At 45.1% G+C, this 19,708-nt stretch overlaps 1 protein-coding gene across 5 annotated transcripts in view; it reads left to right on the top strand.

The window, feature by feature from the left end:
• LOC119656695 overlaps positions 1-19,708 on the top strand; it is a 554,004-nt gene that overhangs the window by 489,917 nt on the left and 44,379 nt on the right. The window lies entirely within an intron of this gene.

Raw genomic sequence — 19,708 nt, 5'->3', positions numbered from 1 at the left:
TTGTGAAAGGTCTCCTTGAACGTGTGGCAGGCAGTCTAGTGTTTCCCACGGGCTGGTAAGTGCTTGGAGCCATTTCTCGGTCCTCTTCAAGTTATGGTACATAGAATATTAAAGATCGCAGTTGTTATAAAGTTTTTAACGGTCGACCAAGAAGATGACCCTTTCTGAAATTATGAGCAATTATCTTGAATGGTAAACCATTAAGTTGATCGTTAGAATGAAGCGTGATATTAACAGCGCTTTACCTTCCGGTATTCCATACATGATGCAGAACCTTCGGCTGGATGCTATATACCATATGAATGTAGGAATTAGTGTTTTGTTTTTAATTATTTAATTGATGAGTTATGGAAAATTGAGAATTGTTTTGTCTCCGTCTCCGAATAAAGGTGAGTAACCAAATACCTAGGTCCCTCAAGCAAATGATCATTTTTTCTCGGGACACTCATACAAGAATCGCATCATCGCTACATGTCATCTGAAATACAAATGTGATACCTCTAAACCCTTGGACTTCTTCCAATTATTCCAGCGACCCCCGAATTAAAGAAAGCCTTGCGTTAAACTGACAAAAGACAGCAGCCCCGGCCGAGTGGTAGCTTCTTTTAAAGGCATTTATCCGGACGAATGTGACTCAATCGACAATCCTTTCTTCTGGCCTTAAAGTGTGTTCATCAAGCCATCCTAGCCTACCAACTCGCGAGTTAATTTTAGGTCTACCCCGCCGATCAATATAACTAGCTCTGTAGTCACTGCCAGCCCGTTTTATCAAAATGTAACAGATTTAAGAACCATCCCGGGGGTCTTTAATTTACCCGAACTGGCTCATCAATATCTTATAATTTGTATTTCTGGAACCTATTTTAACGATAATCTACTTAACCCGGAGCTCCCCAAAAGGGTATTTCATTTTCTGCTGCGACAGGGACCGGACTGTGTCACGTAAGTGCATTGGTTGAGGCAAAATTGAACCTACCTTTTCTTTCTCTGGTCCCTTCATGTTTGTGTTCCCCTAAGTATTTCCCCGCCTAACTATATCCGTCCTGTGTACTTGCCCTTCCCACCTGTACGAAGAATTGTTTGACAGCTCGTCGGAACTCCCTACTGTCAAATTCACTTTCTTCCTCTGCGAAGATTTTTACCTCCCCGTGCCACATAGCCTAACCAACTTGATTAACAACGAAAATCCTTAATAACACCCATTGCGGAAGAAATTCCAGGCTTCTAAGAAAGACGCGGACATTATTCAAGGGTATGCGCATAAGAGATACTTGTTGAGTGTCCAAACCTCCTTGTCCTCGGTAACTTCTAACTGTTTTGGTCCCACACCCGATATTCCCGATATTTTTTCCTTCTTCCATCAATTTTGTTGCCTCCACTGCCAACTCCCTACAATAATCCTGCGGCCTTTTCTGTTCTTACTTCTCTTCCGCGTTTACTCCCTCAACCACTCTGCTTCTACGCATCTCCCGAATGGAGGAATCCTCTCCTCACGCCTTCCTCATTGACAATCTTCACAACAATGTCGGACCTAGTCCCTATAGGTTTCCTAACTTCTTCTTTGTTAACTGTAAACAACACATTTCCTTCACTCTGTGTATTATCTTCCAAAAAAGTTTCAAAGAATGCTGCTTTCCTCATTTGTGGAAAGAGGTTTTTATCATCGCTATCCTCATGAGCGGAAACCCTTCACTAGCTATGAATAGCCGTTCCATCTCTTTTTTCTCATTTTGCCCCAAAATCCCCGAGAGATACGTCTATGCATGGCTGACCACGTACTTCAATCAGCTCATTATAAAAAAGCCGTATGATTTCGTGAATCATCGCTCTACTGATTCAAACCTTTAGGCCTTTGCCAATTTCGTTGCTAAATGTCTTAATTCACGACACGTGGTGGACGTTATTTATACCCCATTTTGACTAAGCCTTTAATTCCGTCGACCACATTATTCTCCTCTCTAAACTCTCTCTACTCAACTTCCCCGGCCAGTCATCTTCTGGCTATCCTCCTGCCTCCCATACCGTTCCTGCAGAGTTTCTTTTCACTACTCATCCTGCTCATTCTCTCCTTCTTTTGGTGTTCCCAGAAGCTCTATACTTGACCCCCTATTATTCCTGTTTTTTGTCAATAACCTCCCGTCCATCCCCACTTGCGCGTTTTTGGTGTACACTGACACCCTTAAAATATTTCGCTCTGCTTCGTCTGGTTGGAATCTTCGATGACTTCGTCTGGGTGTAACCTTCGATGACAAACTTCGTTTCAGTCCGCACTTCGTTAACATCATCGATCGCCCTTCCAAAATGTCTGGTTTTATCCTACATTCTTCCTCTGACTTTGAGTTCAGCCTTCCTTAACACCTTTCAACTCCCTTGTCTGAAACATCCTTAAATATTGCTGTGTAGTAGTTTCCCTTTTACAACCATGACTGCCGCGCACTTGAATCTATAAAATGTAAGTTCACCAGGATCCTATTTTTTCCGTGTGGACTATCCGCCGAGGCTCTGCACTCTACAGCACGCCGTATCTTCCTTGATATATGTATCCTTTTCAAAGTTTGTAATTGCCTGATGGGCTGCTCTTCCAACTCCGATATTATTTTCCGCATCACCTCTCGTAGTACACGCAGTGCGGACATTTTTAAAGTCCCTTTCACAGGGTTCAACATCTACTTTCACTCCCCAATCCCGAGATTACGCAGGTTCCACAATGCCCTACAGTTTGGGTCCTTTAGCTCTATTTCTTCTCTTACTTTTGCTTGCTCCTCCCTCCATGGACAATACCTAACTAGGAATTTACTCTCTCTGTATTGTCATTAATTAATTAATAAATACAATAGACTGCCTATTAACCGGCCTCGCATTAACCAGCCGTCGGATAAACCAGTCACCCTTATTTATTTTTCTTCCCACACTCTCTGACTTGAAAGACTTTCCCCCATGCATTTCAGTATGGCTTGCTCACCGTTTGCCCACAAAGCCGCCCCCCTCCTGTAGCATCGGCAACTGATACATTATTTTGGGGGTTTCTTTTCACGCGATTTGTGATTGATTTAGATCAACCGCTTCCGGCAATATGCCCATTTTCCAGACCCTCATTGGTCAGACCAATAAACCGCACTTCTTCATATTCTCGTCAAATGCCCATATAAGAGACGCGTCAAGCATTTCTTCAAAGAAATTTGCTCGCTAAGGCGACAGACCTTCCCGGCATCTAGCAGCTGTCGCGCTGCTTCTGCTGGTAGCCGAATGGTCACCGTCTGTGTGACCTCACCTACCATAGATCCTTGCATGGTACAGCGACCTTGGTTTCCACCCAATTTTTTGAAATCAGAGTCCGCTTTCACCCTTCTTAGTATGTTATATCTGCGTAGGACATATCCGTGCTTCCCCCTTCTTCTTTTTAGGCTTTGTTATCGCAACCTTACCCCAACTGTCGAGTACCTGTTGATCGGAAATCGGGTCCCTTGATGACGCTTGTGTTTTAGGCACTGTTTGCCCGCCTACCGAGGTTTTAGGCCCCTTCTTCCAAATGGTCGATCCCCCCTTTTTTGGCAATTTGCTGTTTTCTTGGATGTTCGCCTTTTTTCCCCCGGGCCTACTTTTTTCTCTCCTATCCACGAGGATGCGATTGGGTGTCACCAGTGCTGACTGCGTCACCGTTGAAGGAGTAATTTTAGGGCTCTCCTTAAATACTTTTCCAACTTCCCACCATATGATTGATTCCTTAGTTCCCGTTGTATTTACCTTTATTCCGACAACATAATAATTTTATCTCAAAGGAGAATGACTCTTTCAGGTCGGACTTTTATTCCACAGCCTCCATTCTTCCTTCCGCACATTTTGAAACATTAACAGGGTTCCTTTGGTCCAGGTCTTTTCCAGTATCTAGGAGGAGATCTCATAATCGTTGAGCTTCTCCTAATCGGATCCGGCCCTCGATCCTGAGGAGCCTCCCCTAATCCATTCCGATCGGATGCGGCTGGTATTACTACTTCGTTTGTTATAGGTGTCCTAAGGAGCGATGTACTCGGTTTAAACACTCCCTTATTTAAGTATGCCACGATGGCCGAGCTGTCCACCACCGAGGCACTGCAGTCGAGGGATATCGACAACCGGGAGCCTGCTTGCCCACTCCCAAAAGTCACCAGTACTGAGGTTCCGAGCTCCTGCTCTGTAAGTTAACACCTTCCCTTCGCCCATATTGGTTTATTATTCTGGGTCACCTTCTTATAGCCATTTTTGTCGACTGGTGGACGTCTTCCTATCATCTACTTGACCTGCGTATAAACATGTCCATGCTCGCATATCTCCGAATGCATGCAAGTGCATATTCACACATATCAGCCGAGCATCTCTTATCCGCACGAAAAGACGCGCCTGATGGGGAACCTGGCAACTGCCCCGTGAAACCACCATAAGGTATTACATCATCGGATGGAGTTAGCTCACTTTAACTATCTCTCCTATCTTCTATGCGCGACGTTAGTAATCGCGCTTTCTTCACCTCTTCTGATTTTCGAAGTTTGCCCTGAATTAATGCGATCACTGAGTTCATCATGTTCTAAAGGCAAAAGACACTCCCTTAGGGTCTTCCTGCTGAAGACCGCACTCGATTTATGAGCATTACATGATATGTGAAATACCTATCCCCAATTAGAAGTGCAGCAAGATCGAACTCACCACCCTGGTAATAAATAGCCTACAAGTATACCATGGTCCTACCACGTTCGGCGTTATCCTTGCCGGGGGCCACACTCAGCTTGGATCACTTGTCACATCACTTGTGTTCGTATCTATCATAAATCCCAATTTGTTGGTCGGCATGGAAGTTATAATGAGTTTTTTCCTCCGCAAGTGCCAGTCCAACACACTCTAACCAGGCCATAATGGCACTGTATGACTCAGCATCCTCTAAATGCTTTGCGACTACAAGCAATGCTACATCATCGGCATAACCCACCACCGCGGCTTCCTACGGAACCAGAAGTTTAGGTACATCATTGTATATGATATTTTGTGGGGAATGCGTATCTCCTAGGCATCGACGAATCACATACTTTAGAGATGCTTTATATGGAATGGAAAGCTCTATCCGTGGAGGTGCCTGCTTTGCTAGACAAGTCTAACCTCATCAGCATGAATGTTTGTTCATCCATCGCTTTTGCAGACCATCCAGATGTTCTTTTGGACTTCGACTTCCGGGGTGCGGGTCTTCTGCTGGTGGTCGTTGTAGGTGAAGTCCTCGCTAACTTGCCAGGACATATCACGTGCTAACGCAGAGCTGACAAAAGTCAGATCTACAATTGAACCAGTTCCTCCTTTCCGATAAGTGCTGACATCGCTTTTGATGGCCAGAACTACATCCAACTACATCCGCCCCCTTGCGTTACTCTCTTTGCTGTCCCACTCAATAGCCCACGCATTCCCTTACGTCGTGAACAAGATCGTCTATCAGGTCTTCAAACTCAGGCAGTGTGAGGCTCGGTGGGGCGTAGCAGCTGTATACGGATACACCGCTTAGTTTTTTCCACACAAAGCCACTAGCCGCGTGACCTATGCTATATTGTATGGCTTGACGACCACACACCCATGTCGCCGCTCCACCAGTCGAATCTGTGACCCATACGCCACCGTAAAGATTTCTGTCTGGCTCACTACCACCTCCATCGCGGATTCGTAAATGGTCTGCGCAAAAAAATCTTTTGCGACCATGCAATGATTGAGGTTTATGTGTATTAACCTCATTTTTTCACTGCAGTTAAGGCCTTCCTAAATTCTGGGCATTTACCGATTCCGGCAATATGGCGGTTATCCCTTCCCTCCTTTCCTTCGCACAAAATGCATTTGGGGTCTCTATTACACTCCTTGGCAAAATATCCTTTCTCCCCACACCTTCGACATCGATCGAACCGATCGATGCCAATAGTGCACACCTTCGCAAAGTATCCAAACTTTAGGCATTTGAAGCACCTCTTTAAGGAGATCTGCTCCCTTAGTCGGCAAACAAGCCATCCAACCTTCCCACGGCCAACAATATCTGCGTTGACTCCACATTGTGGCCGTTTGAGTACCACCATAAGCTTTTCTTAGGCTCACGATAGATCCTTCGCTGAATTCCTACAACTTGAATTGTTGCTTTAAGGCAGTGCAGATCTCTTCTCTGGATGTTACCTTATCGAGATCCTTTCACTGGATATAAATCTCATGTTTTTGGGAACGAACCGCGTCATTCTCCCAAAGTGAATTTAAAACTTGGTTACGAAAGCCGTCAGCTTTCCCTACGCTGGATTTTTTCAGCTCAAACATGAGATCCCCTTTCTGGGTCCTCCGGATTTTGCTGACATTTCCGCCTAGGTCTTTTAGGTCAGGGTCAAATTTCACCTTCTTCAGTACCTTCGCATACGTTAGATGTCCTCTGCTGGAGATTACAATTGCCTCCGGACGAATTCGCATCTTTGGCTTCTTGTCTCTTTTCTTGTTCACGACTTTAGTCCAACCACCGCTCTTATTTTCTTTCGGTTTCGCTTCGCTAGCCGACGTTCCTACTTTGGGCACTTTGGGCCCTACTGAATTTTTAGTTCCGTTTGTTGGACTGGTCGAGACTCTTTTCTTCCTTTTTGGTGCCTGTTCATTCGCCAAAGCTTCGCCCTCTTTGTCTCGCACTCGCTTGCTTCATCGAAGATCGGTGACATTGTGCTTTGGTGTCACTTGGGTCGCCTGTGACACTGTTGGGGGCTGGAATGTCCGGCTTTTCCTTAGGCTTTCTAATTTCTTCCTGGGACCTATTGTAAAGCACCCTGATCGCTCTCACCATGGTCTTAATGGCTTGGTGCAAGTTGTGCTTGTCCTTGATGAATTCGGACAGCTCAACTATAATATTTTAGTCTCAAACTGCTTAAAAGGTAGTTCTTCTGGTTCAGGGCACTGTTCTCGGTGAGTCTTGGCCATATTACTCCTTTTACTGACTCCTTCATATTTTTCAATTGCTAAGCTTTCTCGTTTGCCGGCTTTGGTATTGGAGGGGATCGCAAAATTGATGAGCTTTTCCTGAATGGATCTATTTGCTGCTGCTGGAGTACCTCGTGATCAAATCCGATGGGTGTCGAAATCGGCTTTTTGGGTCAGCTATCTCCTTTTAGCCATCATTCTTTGCCTTTTCAATTGGTGTTCTTGACAGAGTTGTGCTTCGTTTGAACGCCTCCTTCTCCAAATCTAAAACACTTGTAGTATTAGATGTCATGGTGGCCAAGTTGTCCACCACCGAGGCACTGCGGTCGAGGGAGCCCGCTTGCTCACTCCCAAAAGCCACTGGTACTGGGGTTCCGAGCCCCTGCACCGTAAGTTTCCTCCTCCTCTCGTCTTCCATGGTGGTTTTATATTCTGGGTATCCTTCCCATATAACCGAGCAAAACAAACCGGGGACTGACGGAGGTATAAAAATGCACTGACTGCGTATAGCAACGCGATCAGGGAAGCGAAACGGAACAGCTTTAGGGAATTATGTCAAGGGATTGAACAGATCACAGAAGCAAACAGGCTGTATCCAAAAACGGGGGAATATCCTCTGTCTGCTTGAAAAAGGAAGATGGGACATTCACCGAGAATGAGGAGGACAGGGTACACCTGCTTCTCAGAACTCATTTCCCGGGGTCCTACCCCTCGGCGGCAGGCGACAATAATCTGCCTGACACCCCAACAACGAATAAAAGGGGAAGGAAAGAGAGCTGGAAACTAGCAAAAGAGGCATGCTCAGAAGCTAGGCTAATATGGGCAGTGTGAACCTTTGAACCAATGAAATCTCCCGGAGTGGATGGTATTTTCCCAGCACTTATCCAGAGAGGCCTAGGAATTATCTTAGAGTCTCTTCTGCGGGTGGTAAGGGGGAGCATAGCACTGGGTTCCATACCAAGGCCATGGGCACGGGCAAAAGTGGTCTTTATTCCGAAAGCGGGTAAAAAGGATCCTTCTCACCCTAAATCTTTCAGACCAATCTGCCTAACATCGTTCGTACTCAAAACGGTGGAGAAGGTCATAGACAACTATATTAGAACTAACGTTCTAAAGTGAAATCCCCTACATCACTGTCAGCACGCTTACCGGGCAGGAAGGTCAACTGAAACTGCTCTGTATCAGCTGACAGAGGTACTACGGGACGCCATAGAAACAAAAGAAATTGCACTGTGCGCGTTTTTGGATATCGAAGGAGCATTCGACAACACATCGCACACAGAGATACAGGATGCCCTGAGCTGCAAAGCAGTGGGAAACACCCTGGCAATCTGGATGGGCAAAATGCTAGAAAGCAGACAAATAGAGGTACAAACAGGTACAAATTCTATTATCATGAACACCACTCAAGGCTGTCCACAGGGTGGAGTACTATCGCCGCTGATGTGGAGTATGGTAGTGGATGAACTCCTGGACGTGTTAACTAATACTGGAATACAAGTCCAGGGCTACGCGGACGACATTGTTCTAATCTGTAGGGGCAAATATGAAGATACCCTATTGTGATAGAATCCAAACTGGATTAAGGGTTACTAGTGCCTGGTGCAGGAAGGTGGGACTGCGGATCAAACCAACCAAAACCACCATAGTACCATTCACTAGGAGGCGTAAGCTGGATCACCTAAAAGCCATAACATTACATGATATGGAGGTGAAACGAGAAACAGAGGTAAAATATTTGGGAATCACGCTAGACCAAAAATTACTCTGGAAGACACATGTCGGAAACACTTGTCGAAAAGCCACGAGGGCCCTGATGACTTGCAGATCCATAGCAGGAAAAAAATGGGGTTGCAGCCCGAAGATACTACTTTGGATATATACTGCAATAGTTAGGCCAATGATTACCTATGGACCGGTAATCTGGGTAGATAGAACCCAACTCAGCACACAAGCCAGGGAATTACATAAGCTCCAAAGGCTGGCTTGCGAGTGTATCAGTGGGGCAATGAGAACATGCCCAACGGCATCCCTGGAGGTCCTTCTGGAATTGACCCCTCTCCATCTGCACATACAGATGCAGGCAAGGAGATCAATATTCAGGATGGCCGGTAGTATGAGTGAGGCGGGGAGCTGCCTAAATCGAAGGAAAATTGATATCCTTTCTAGACGGTATCCCGAATTACTGATACCGAGGGACAACATGACAACAAGGTTTCACTTCGATAAGAAGTTTGAAACACGTTGGAGTAACAAGGCAAACTGGGAGAGCGTGGCTGCGACACACGGCTTAAACCAGCAACTGATTACTTGGTACACTGACGGATCCCTCACAGCAGAGGGAGCGGGTGCCGGTGTCATTGGTTAAAGAAAAATGTACTTTGAGCCAATGGGCAGGTACATTAGCATATTCCAGGCGGAAATTTACGCCATAGACAAATGTGCCTCCTTTAATCTGCAAAGGAACTATAGGGGGCAGAACATAGCTATTCTCACCGATAGCCAAGCAGCGATCAAGGCACTTAGGTCCAACCAAGTGAACTCTAGACTGGTATGAGAATGCCTTGAGAGACTGAATACACTCGGCTCGTCCAACAAGGTCTGGATACTTTGGGTTCCAGGCCATGCTGGGTTGGATGGCAATGAGGCAGCGGATGAACTAGCCAAGAAGGGAGCAGGGATGCCTTTACACGGGCCAGAACCCTTCTGTGGAATCGGAAACGGTTTCATGGCTATGAATCTAAGAAACGAAGAAAAACGGTTGATGGAACTATATTGGGCGGGCCTACCAGGGATGGAGCAGTCCAGGGTGCTTATTGGGGGATACAAACCCATGCGCACAAAGGATTGCTTAAACCTCACCAAAAGAACCTCCGCCGTGGGAATTCTCACTGGTCATTGTCGGCTGAACTATCACCTAGGGAAGCTAGGGATATCTACGGACACTGCCTGCAGGTTCTGTGAGGAGGAGGACGAAACCTCTATGCACATCCTGGGACAGTGTCCAGCACTTGTACAAAGTAGGTCGATATATCTGGGAGAACATTTAATACCAGATGCAAAGCTGAAACTTCTGGAAGTAGGGAACATACTAAAGTTCCTAACGGTTATAGGCCTGCTTGAGATACTATGATCAACAGGTACACTATGACCAGTAAAGGGGCACAATAGTTCTTCAAGGACGCGGTGCGACTTTCCCTTAACAGAATAATAATCCTTCCCATAGCCATTTTGGTCTACGCACCAGAGATGAGCAAACATGAGCTACCCATGCACAGTAAGAAAATAAAAGTGCATGAACACATATTTACTCATCAATATGCCCCAATCCACCAGCTGGGGTCGTGCCTGATGGGAGATTTGGCCACTCCTCGCAGGTCCGTCTGTCCGTCTCTCCGCCTGTCCGTCTGTCTGTCTGTCCTTCTGTCCGTATGTCTTATTTCGTTTGGTGACCGACGTTTAAATTTAATGGTAAACAATTTCACCAAAAATATCTCTAGATCTAGTTTATAGTAAGCAATTTCAAATATTTACCGATTATTGTATTAGCTAGCCTAGCAGTAATCCATAATATGAAAGAATTTACCAAGAAAAATTTTTTCCCTAATCATCATTGCTGAGATTATCGCCATCGGCCAAACAATCGATTCCGAGTTTATCTCGCTATTTCAACTTTGCTGAAACTTATTAAAGTCATGGTCAGTTTCTCCTTCCTTGTCGTATTTTCTTCTTCCTATTCATTGAACTTGGCTTGACTCTTTCAAACAATAAAATTGTTCACAGGTAAATGGAGACCAAATTGAGATAAAACCAAAAAAATAACGAATACGCGAGAAAAAAAAACCAAATAAACAGTAAAGGAAGAGAAGTTAACCGCAATAATGTATGATCATTAATTCAGCATGTTGCAGTGGCAGCCATAACAACTACAGCAACAACAAACGGTTACAACTTGACTAGTAGAAGATACTCGAGAACAACAGACGGAACAGATATTCCGCAAACAACCGCCACTAACAAGAATCATGTTGAGAAGTATTCGAGTACCAAAAACATTCACTTGAACCCTAGACTCCTATTTGGCGATCTAATAAAATGGTTAATGGTTAAACTCTTCCGCATTTTCCGCTGTTGCACTTGTAGCATTGAAACAATTTTTCCATCTTAGACCTATGATATTACTGTACTTCTCTCTTACCATTTAAGCCGCTCATGATCATGATCTTGTAGCCGGATTGCAGCCGGTTCAGCTTCACTTTGTTCTTGGCTGGAATATCTGGAATATGAGTAGGCACCCCAGTTCGCCCAACATCAAGTTCTGCCGATCTTGTCGATATTCATGCTCCTGTGTTCTATCTCATAATCATTTTTACCGCCTCTTCAGCAATTTTACGTTTTTGCTCTATTTTTTTTTTTGTGGATCTACATTGCATCCATGGTAAAGGTAGATCTACTGGTTTAAGATAGTCTTATACACATATTTAGATACTTTTGTGCATATCTGAAGCCAGGAAATGATCATGAACATGCCGTTCAGTAGGAAGAAAGTAGACGGTTTCGAGTATTCGCAAACTCATTATTAATTCGATGAATAGGAAAAGACGGAAGAAGAAGGGTAAAGTGGTTATTAATCATGGAATGCAACATTAAGATACTGACTCATCAGCAATAGTATGTTCTCTTGGAATTGTTGATGAAAAGGCATCAAACTTTCAGGAGCAATGCTCGTAAAAACCAATAATTTGTAGCCAATCATTGGAAAGACGAAGTATGTAGAACCCCCCACCCCCTCCGCCCTGCATTTTCCCGAACAAGACATACCAATCCAGAAATTTCATCTAAGAATTGAAAGTTCATGTTTCTTAGATAACTAGCAAACCCATCCATCTTTTTTTCCTTCTGCTAATTCCGTTAGCTTGAACCCGTTCAACTTTTCTAATCATGCAACCCTTCTTCCTCGACAACCCCCCATTCGCGAGATCCCCGCATCCTATCCGCCTTGAGCTGGAACTCGATGGCAATCTGCACAGTTGGTCCAGTCCTCCATTCAGTCCTCAATTCACTTCCTTATTGAGTAATTGATTGCGAATGAAATTTGAACGTGATCGTGTTCCACTTGTTGCCGTTGCATTGGTTGTTAACCTACAAAGAGAATAGTTTAATGAAGGTAATAGTTAGCAACAGTAACTGAATTGACTTCCATACTTTGCTGCCTTTTCGCTGTTCCTCTTGTTTTTGCTCCACCTCTGAATGGCCGCTAATCTGGTTGGGTTGTTTATAGAGGATCATTCAGAAGATACACTTGTTCATTCTTTTATCCAGTTGCCGTTCAGATCCCGCGGGTTATGTATCCGTTGTACATGGCTTTTCCCCGGGAAAGATCGTGGCTCCATTGCAAATAGTTCGATTGAGCCAACAAGCTGAACATTGAAAGGTTAGCGGAAAATCTAAAGCGCTAGATAGGAACATGAGGAAATTAGATGTACAATTACCAGTCTCTGTCTTTCTGGTACACCTAGGGATTAAGTATCTATCAGAAAACTGATCAGTTTCAACATTTATTGTGAGAAGTATGACCAATAAAACCCTGGATGGCCATTTCAACCACGCAGCGCAATATGATAACTAAAATATTTTACTGAGACTGCTTAGCCTGTATCGCATAAATTAGATGCGACTGTCCATGCAAACTCGCTCCCAGTGCACATTCCTGCATACTGCAAACACGCTAGCAGCTAGGCTTCTTCCCCGTAAACATAAAACTGCATAAATTATCTTAACCGCTTCAATCATTCAATTCAGAAGCCAATGCCTATGCTATGTATCTATTCACTATTCGCGGCATGCATGAATAAATGCGATCCACAGAGCGCATATTCGATCCTACTGCTCCTTATGAATACAAGAGGAGGTCACACAGCCTATTGCCAGCCACTCACCTGACCATTCCACCTCAATATGCCCAATACGATTCGATTCGATTGATCCAAAGAAAAAAAAGATTAAAGATCTAAAGGCATCTAAAATTGCCAAGCGTGAGAGCTACGATGAACTACTGAAATTTTTATCCAAGTCTTTCTATCTTACCGGGAACGTGATTGGCATGATTAGATGGGGATTATGGCACACAGCAAGACTTTGAACACCTTAGTCGGTTCTTTTTTTTAATCGATTCAAAAGTATCTTCAAAAAAACATTCCTGGGATGGTAATTTCAAGAATCATTCATGGAATTTATGAATTTTCATTTCTTATTTATCTGTTTATGTGTCGTATTTGTTCATTTGTTCATTGACTCTGCAGAATAAGATATTTATATTGAGCCGGAATTCAAATGGGCTTCATTCTCTTTGAATACTTTGTCACTAACTGGAAACAATGGGGGATTACATGATGAGCCGATTTATCAAGAATTCAGCCGTTAGGGAAAGTCATTTTATGGGAGTTAGTCACCTGTAGCTGCAGTACAAGGAAACGCCTTTGCTGCTTTGAGGGTACCAAGGAATCGTTCCCGAGTGCCTGGAATATTATCATTCTGTTAATGGAAAGTCACACCACGTCCTTAAATAACCATTGTGCCCCTTTTACTGGCTATAGTGTACCTATTAATCATAGTATCTCAAGCAAGTCTATATCCGTTAGGAATTTTATATGGCCTACAAATAAGTTTTGTCGGTTTTCACATAGATGGCGTAGCTTATTTTTTATTCCATTGATCCACATTTCCAAACATTCATTGGAAAGCTACTGTCAATAGGCACAAACGTCAGTATAAATTATTTAATTGAAATGTAAACAACAATACTTTTTTCATCAACGAAAATGGCCAATTTTGTACCAAATAATGTGTTGGAGTTCTACTTCATTATTTCAATATGAAGAAAAAACCGAAAATCATCGCATTTTGGTGGAAGTTAATGGTGACCATGCTCTATCTGGAGTCCCTCAGCAAGTCATTTCCCACCGTTTAAAAGCAATGGGAATGATCCGAAAGGTCGGAAATTGGATTCCGTATGAACTGAAGCCAAAAGACGTCGAACGCCGTTTTTTCACGTGCGAACAACTGCTCCAACGACAAGAAAGGAAGGGTGTTCTGCATCGAATAGTTACTGGCGATGAAAAGTGGATCCATTACGATAATCCCAAGCGTCGGGCAACGTGGGGATACCCCGGCCATGCCTCATCATCAACGGCCAAAGCGAATATTCATGGTGAGAAGATCATGCTGTGTATATGGTGGGACCAACTGGGTGTGGTATACTATGAGCTGCTAAAACCGAACGAAACGGTCACGGGCAAACTCTACCGACGTCAAATGATGCGTTTGAGCCGCGAACTCAAGAAAAAACGGCCGCAATACCAGCAAGCATGATAAAGTTATTTTGCAACATGACAATGCTCGTCCACATGTTGCACAGCCCGTTAAAACATATCTAGAAACGTTGAAATGGGAAGTCCTACTCCATCCGCCGTACTCTCTAGACATTGCTCCTTCTGATTACTATTTGTTCCGGTCGATGCAGCATGGCCTGGCTGACCAGCACTTCTCCAATTACGACGAACTCAAAAAATGGCTTGATGAGTGGATAGCGGCCAAGCCGGCCAATTTTTGGCGCGATGGTATCTATGAATTGCCTGAAAGATGGAAGAAAGTTGTGGCTAGCGATGGGCAATACTTTGAACTATGAATGTATAACCAATTTTTCACAATAAAGCTTCAAATTTAATTTTAGTATATTCCCTACTTCCAAACCTTTCAATTTAGCATCTGGTATTAGGTATTTCATCAGACTGCGCACAGATTCCGCAGACAGTGTCCGTAGATATCCCTAGCTTCCCTAGGTGATAGTTTAGCCAGCAATGACCAGTGAGAATTCCCACTATGATTCAGAGGTTCTTCTTGGTGAGGTTTAAGCAATCCTTTGTCCACTTGGGTTCGTACCCTCCAATAAGCACCCTGGGCTGCTCCATTTCTAGTAAACCCGCCTAGTATAGTTCCCTCAACCGTTCTTCTCGATTTTTTAATGTCATAGCCGTGAACCCGTTTACTATTCCACAGAAAGGTTCTGTCCCGTATAAAGGCGTTCCTGCTCCCTGCTTTGGGTGGTAATTTAATTCTCCATGCTTGCGCTCCACCCGTCTCTCAATAGACAGGATCAGTGTATGAGTCCAGCGGCCATTTTCAAAATTATCCCACCGTTGCTACCATCTCCTGTACAGTTCCTTCTTAGTGGCTTTTAGGAAGCCCGCAGTCACTTCGGCCGGATTCACCCTCGTTCTCCGGTAGAGACACTGTGCCCATCATTCCCGCGATGACAAAAACTGCCTCACCTGAAACCGTTTTTTATGGACTGCACACCCTCAGCGCGATTAGCCGGTATGCCGAACTTACCCTTGCTTGGTTAGCTTGGTTTGCTGTGTTATCCAGTCCGCACGCCCAGGCAGAAACCGCGTATAGCGGGATGGATTTCACTACCCCTGCGATAAGCAGCCGGTGACCAGATTTTAGACCTCTAATATTTAGCATCATCGTTGCTAAAGATGAACTAGCCTTTGCTGCCTTTTCGCAAGCATACTCCAGGTACCAGTTGAAGCTCAACTTGGCATTGATCATTACCTCCAGGTATCTAATGATCGATTTTGAAACGACCTCGTGATTACCAACGCGGATTTTGACAGCGTTGTTTTTCCTGCGATTAGTAAAAAGTGCCGCCTCCGTTTTATCTTCCGCCAGGTTCAATTTCACCATTTGGAGTCATGCTTTGATATCATGAATGATTTCACTTGCACTGCCAGGTCGTCTGCAATACCAAACAATGTTGCTTCCCTTAACACGCAAAGGCCGAGCACTCCGTCATATATTATGTTCCACAGCAGGGGCCCCAGTACGGAACCTTGAGGAACACCTACTGTCACAATAAATTCTTTCGGTCCATCGTCCATCTCGTACCAAAGAAGTCTCTCGGAAAGGTAACTCTCGATTATCCGAGCTAAGTAACCAATGACACCCAGTTTAGCCAGGGTACCCTTAATCCAACCCCAGTTGGCTGAGTTAAAGCCATTCCTGACATACAGCGTTACCACCGCACAGCACTTACCAGCGCCCGATGCCTCCCGGGCCAGGTCCACGACCGTTTCAATGACATCAACCGTGGACCGCGCTCTACGAAACCCATACTACCGCTCCGATAGACCACCCGCTAGCTCGACGAATGTTGTTTATCACCCTATCCAACACCTTCCCCATGGTGTCAGACAGACAGATAGGGCAATAAGAAGAGGATGCGTCGGGTGGTTTTTGAGGCTTCGGTAGCAGAACCAACCTCTGCCTCTTCCACTGAGCGGGAAACACTCCTTCAACTATGCATGATTCAAATGTACTTATGAACCATGCGGGCCTGATTTTAGTAGCCAACTTCAGGGCTTTGTTCAGGATCCCGTCCAATCGCGCAACCTTATTTTCTCCAATTCTTCCATAGATCTACTGTAGTTCCTCCTCGGTCACCCCGGAGATTGTGAAGACGTCCTGTTGAACCATTGGATGAGGTCCATTTTCTTCTTGTTGTGGGAAAAGGATTGCGATTATTTTGAACAAGAGTCGGGGGTACGTCACTTGGGGTGATTTTTGTCCACGAATCTTGTTCATTACAACCTTGTAAGCAGTGCCCCATGGGTTTGTATTTGCTTCAAGGCACAACTGCTTGTATCAATTCCTCTTACTGTCCCGTATAGACTTCTTAAGGCTACTTCGAAGATCGCGGTATTCTTTCTCCGACTGCTTATGTTCTGGCTTCCGACACGATACTCTCAACAGCAAAATTCCTTGGTTTCACCAGTAATCTGATTTCCTACTGTCATGAAACTTGCGTCGCGGCATTTTAAAGTCGCAGGCCTCAGTTATCCGTTGACATAACTGGCTCACTTTTTCCAACGTCGTTCCATTCGGGCCGGAACCTCTTTCTAAAACCGCCAGGAATGTCTCTTCCTCAAAAGCTCCAGTGGACCACCCAGCTATCCTGGTTTTTCCGCTTTTAATGCTCACTTGACTCTCGGCTCCCCCGTTTCCGATGTCGATAAAGATGGCCTGATAATCACTGTGGGTATAGTGCTCACTCACCCGCCAGACCATCCTTCTCGCCAACGAGGTACTGAGGTAGGAGGTTAGATCGACGATTGAGCCTCGCCCTCTGCCCCGGAAGGTGGGCACGCATCCAACATTGGCCGGTACGATGTCCAGCTCCGCGAAAGGTTCAAGCATGATTTGGCCTCTGGTGTTCGTCACTCGACTTCCCCTGTCTAAAGCCCACGCGTTGAAATCGCCGGCAATGATTTTGAGGCTGTGGTCTCTAACGTCCAACACCAAGCCGTGTAGCATCTCCTCATATCGTGCGAATGTTGCACTCGGAGGAGCATAGCAGCTGTAGATATAGCCGCCGTTGATTTTTGCCCGTACAAAGCCGATTCCTGGGAACGCCATTGTTTCTTGAACCGCTTATCGTCCACATGCCCATTTTGCCACATTTCCCGATGAGTCTTTCACCCACGTAACACTAACGTAATTTCGGTACAGTTCACATATTACCGCCACGTCCACATTCGACTCTCGAATGGTTTGCGAGAACAAGTCTTGAGCTGCCTCGCAATGGTTGAGATTGATTTGTATCAAGCCTTAAGCCCTAGAAGTCCTAGGTCTAGGTCGTCCAGCTTTAGCTCTTCACTAAGCAGCAGGTCTACTTCCCTAATTGATCCAGTCCTTTCCCCCTCTATGGCTTCCGAGAATTCTTCGGGAACTTCGGTATGCTTTCCACCCGATTTCCTTTGCGGTATCTCTCCTCGGCTTTTCCCTGCGCACGGGCACAGGTATTTTGCCAAATCGATAGTTAATATGGCAACTCCGACATTTGATTGGCTCCAGCGATCGGTGATCTACCCCGATCGTGAGGAGTCTAGCCTTGCCCTCCGCCTTGCTTCTGAAGACCCTCCATAATCGTGTATTGAGATTCTCATTCTGAGCGAGTCCATGAGATCTTTCATCTCCATTGTTGCGACTTTCCGAAGGAACACCAAGTGTGCTCCTGATATATCATCCCCAATACAAGTTGACAGTTCTGCTTCTTCCCAGTCTAGCAATTTAGGAGCTATGGTCCTAAGTCACTCAGCATGGTCTTCCGTCGTGCAGTCCACCAGTATATGACCTGATCGAAAGCTTATCCCGGTGAACATAAGTTTCGCAGTCCATCTCTTGCACATCTGCCTGAAAAGAAGGTTTTTGACAGTTTTCTGCTCCTCCCGGGTGAGTATTTGCTCGGAAAACGTTTTGGCATTATGACCCGTCGAATGCCCTAGTACGGTAATAGTACTAGCTAATGACGGGCTTCCTGATTCCTGCCTTCACCCCTGACCTTCTTGGGTTTTCTCCCTGCTTGGGTTTAGGTTTGGACTTTTTTGAGAGCATTCCCTTCATGCGGACTAATCTCCGCTGTCCAATGGGCACGGCTCACATGATACCCTGAATTGGGGGGAGGTGTTTTTCTACTCCCCAGTCTAGATCCGTGTTTTGTTAATAGTAGGGTCACCTCCTACATTATATTTGGATTGCACCATAATAAATCTGGGTTTGGCAACTGCATCCCCGGAAAGGAAAAGAACAAAGAAGATAAATAGGAAGAAGAAACAGGTCCCGCCTTTCTACCCCTGTTAAAAATCAGTGCACTTATTACCCATTAAAAAGTTTTTCACGACGCCCAGAAACGAGACTATTTCCGTGCCATTGATAAGCTTATTGGTAAAATAACCATCGTCGTGATGTTCCAGTTCCAGAGGGGAATGCCTCTTGACCTTCCACCCCCTCCTGCACCCGTATGAGTGGGGCGGCAATGCACTATTATTGACTTTATTTAAACGGTATGAAGAGTATTTTGAAGCCTCCATTGTATAGTGGCAGCTTCTTGATTTTTTTCAGTTTTATTGGTTGAGTAGTTTCTGAGAATGGGTCCGTGAAAGTCCTCCCCTGCGCCCTCTTATATCAAGCTCCAAAAGTCATTGTGTCTTCTCCGACTGTCGGAGGGCACGCAAGCCATCCTAGCGTGTGCCGATGGCGATTCTCCGGATGTGTTGGGGCGTGTCCTGTTACTACCGTAGGTTTGCCGATCAAGCTACAAAGAGTACCAGCCATGCACTTTTCCCCCGACCCACGAACTCAGTTCGCTGAGGAGCACGGCGATGTCTGTCAGAGTTGCAGCAATACGTCGATAGATATGCAGAATAGATCCCTGGTAGCCACCACAATCTCTCTTCGGTCGGCATGGAAAAACAACACACTTTCTATGATTCATGAGGGCGTTGCCGAACCACGCGTGCACTCCTCCAAAAATATAGCAACACCAATCTCTTTCAGGCAGTTGAGCATGATGTTCAGCACCGCACCAACATTACTAATTCTCCAATCTTCTTATGTTCTCGTGTTTTCTCGACCTTGGTTATCGCCAAGGCCTACCATCAAATGCCTGTAGGATGACTTTTGGTCTGTGCAATGCGGCGCAAACCTTCCAAAGATTCATCCGCTCTGCACTAAAATACTTGGACTTCTGTTTTGTCTATTTGGATGAAGTTCTGGTCGCATCTTCCATCGAGTCCGAGCATTTGGTTTTTCAACGCCTCCCAGAATGACCTAATTTTCAACGTTGTCAAATGCAAATTTCTTCAACAGCAAGTGAAATTTCTTGGCCATTCCATGACCTCTGACAGCATTCAACCGAACT

Source organism: Hermetia illucens, chromosome 5 (assembly GCF_905115235.1).
Source record: "Hermetia illucens chromosome 5, iHerIll2.2.curated.20191125, whole genome shotgun sequence".
NCBI lineage: Eukaryota > Metazoa > Arthropoda > Insecta > Diptera > Stratiomyidae > Hermetia > Hermetia illucens.
This window is presented reverse-complemented; position numbering and strand designations above follow the sequence as displayed.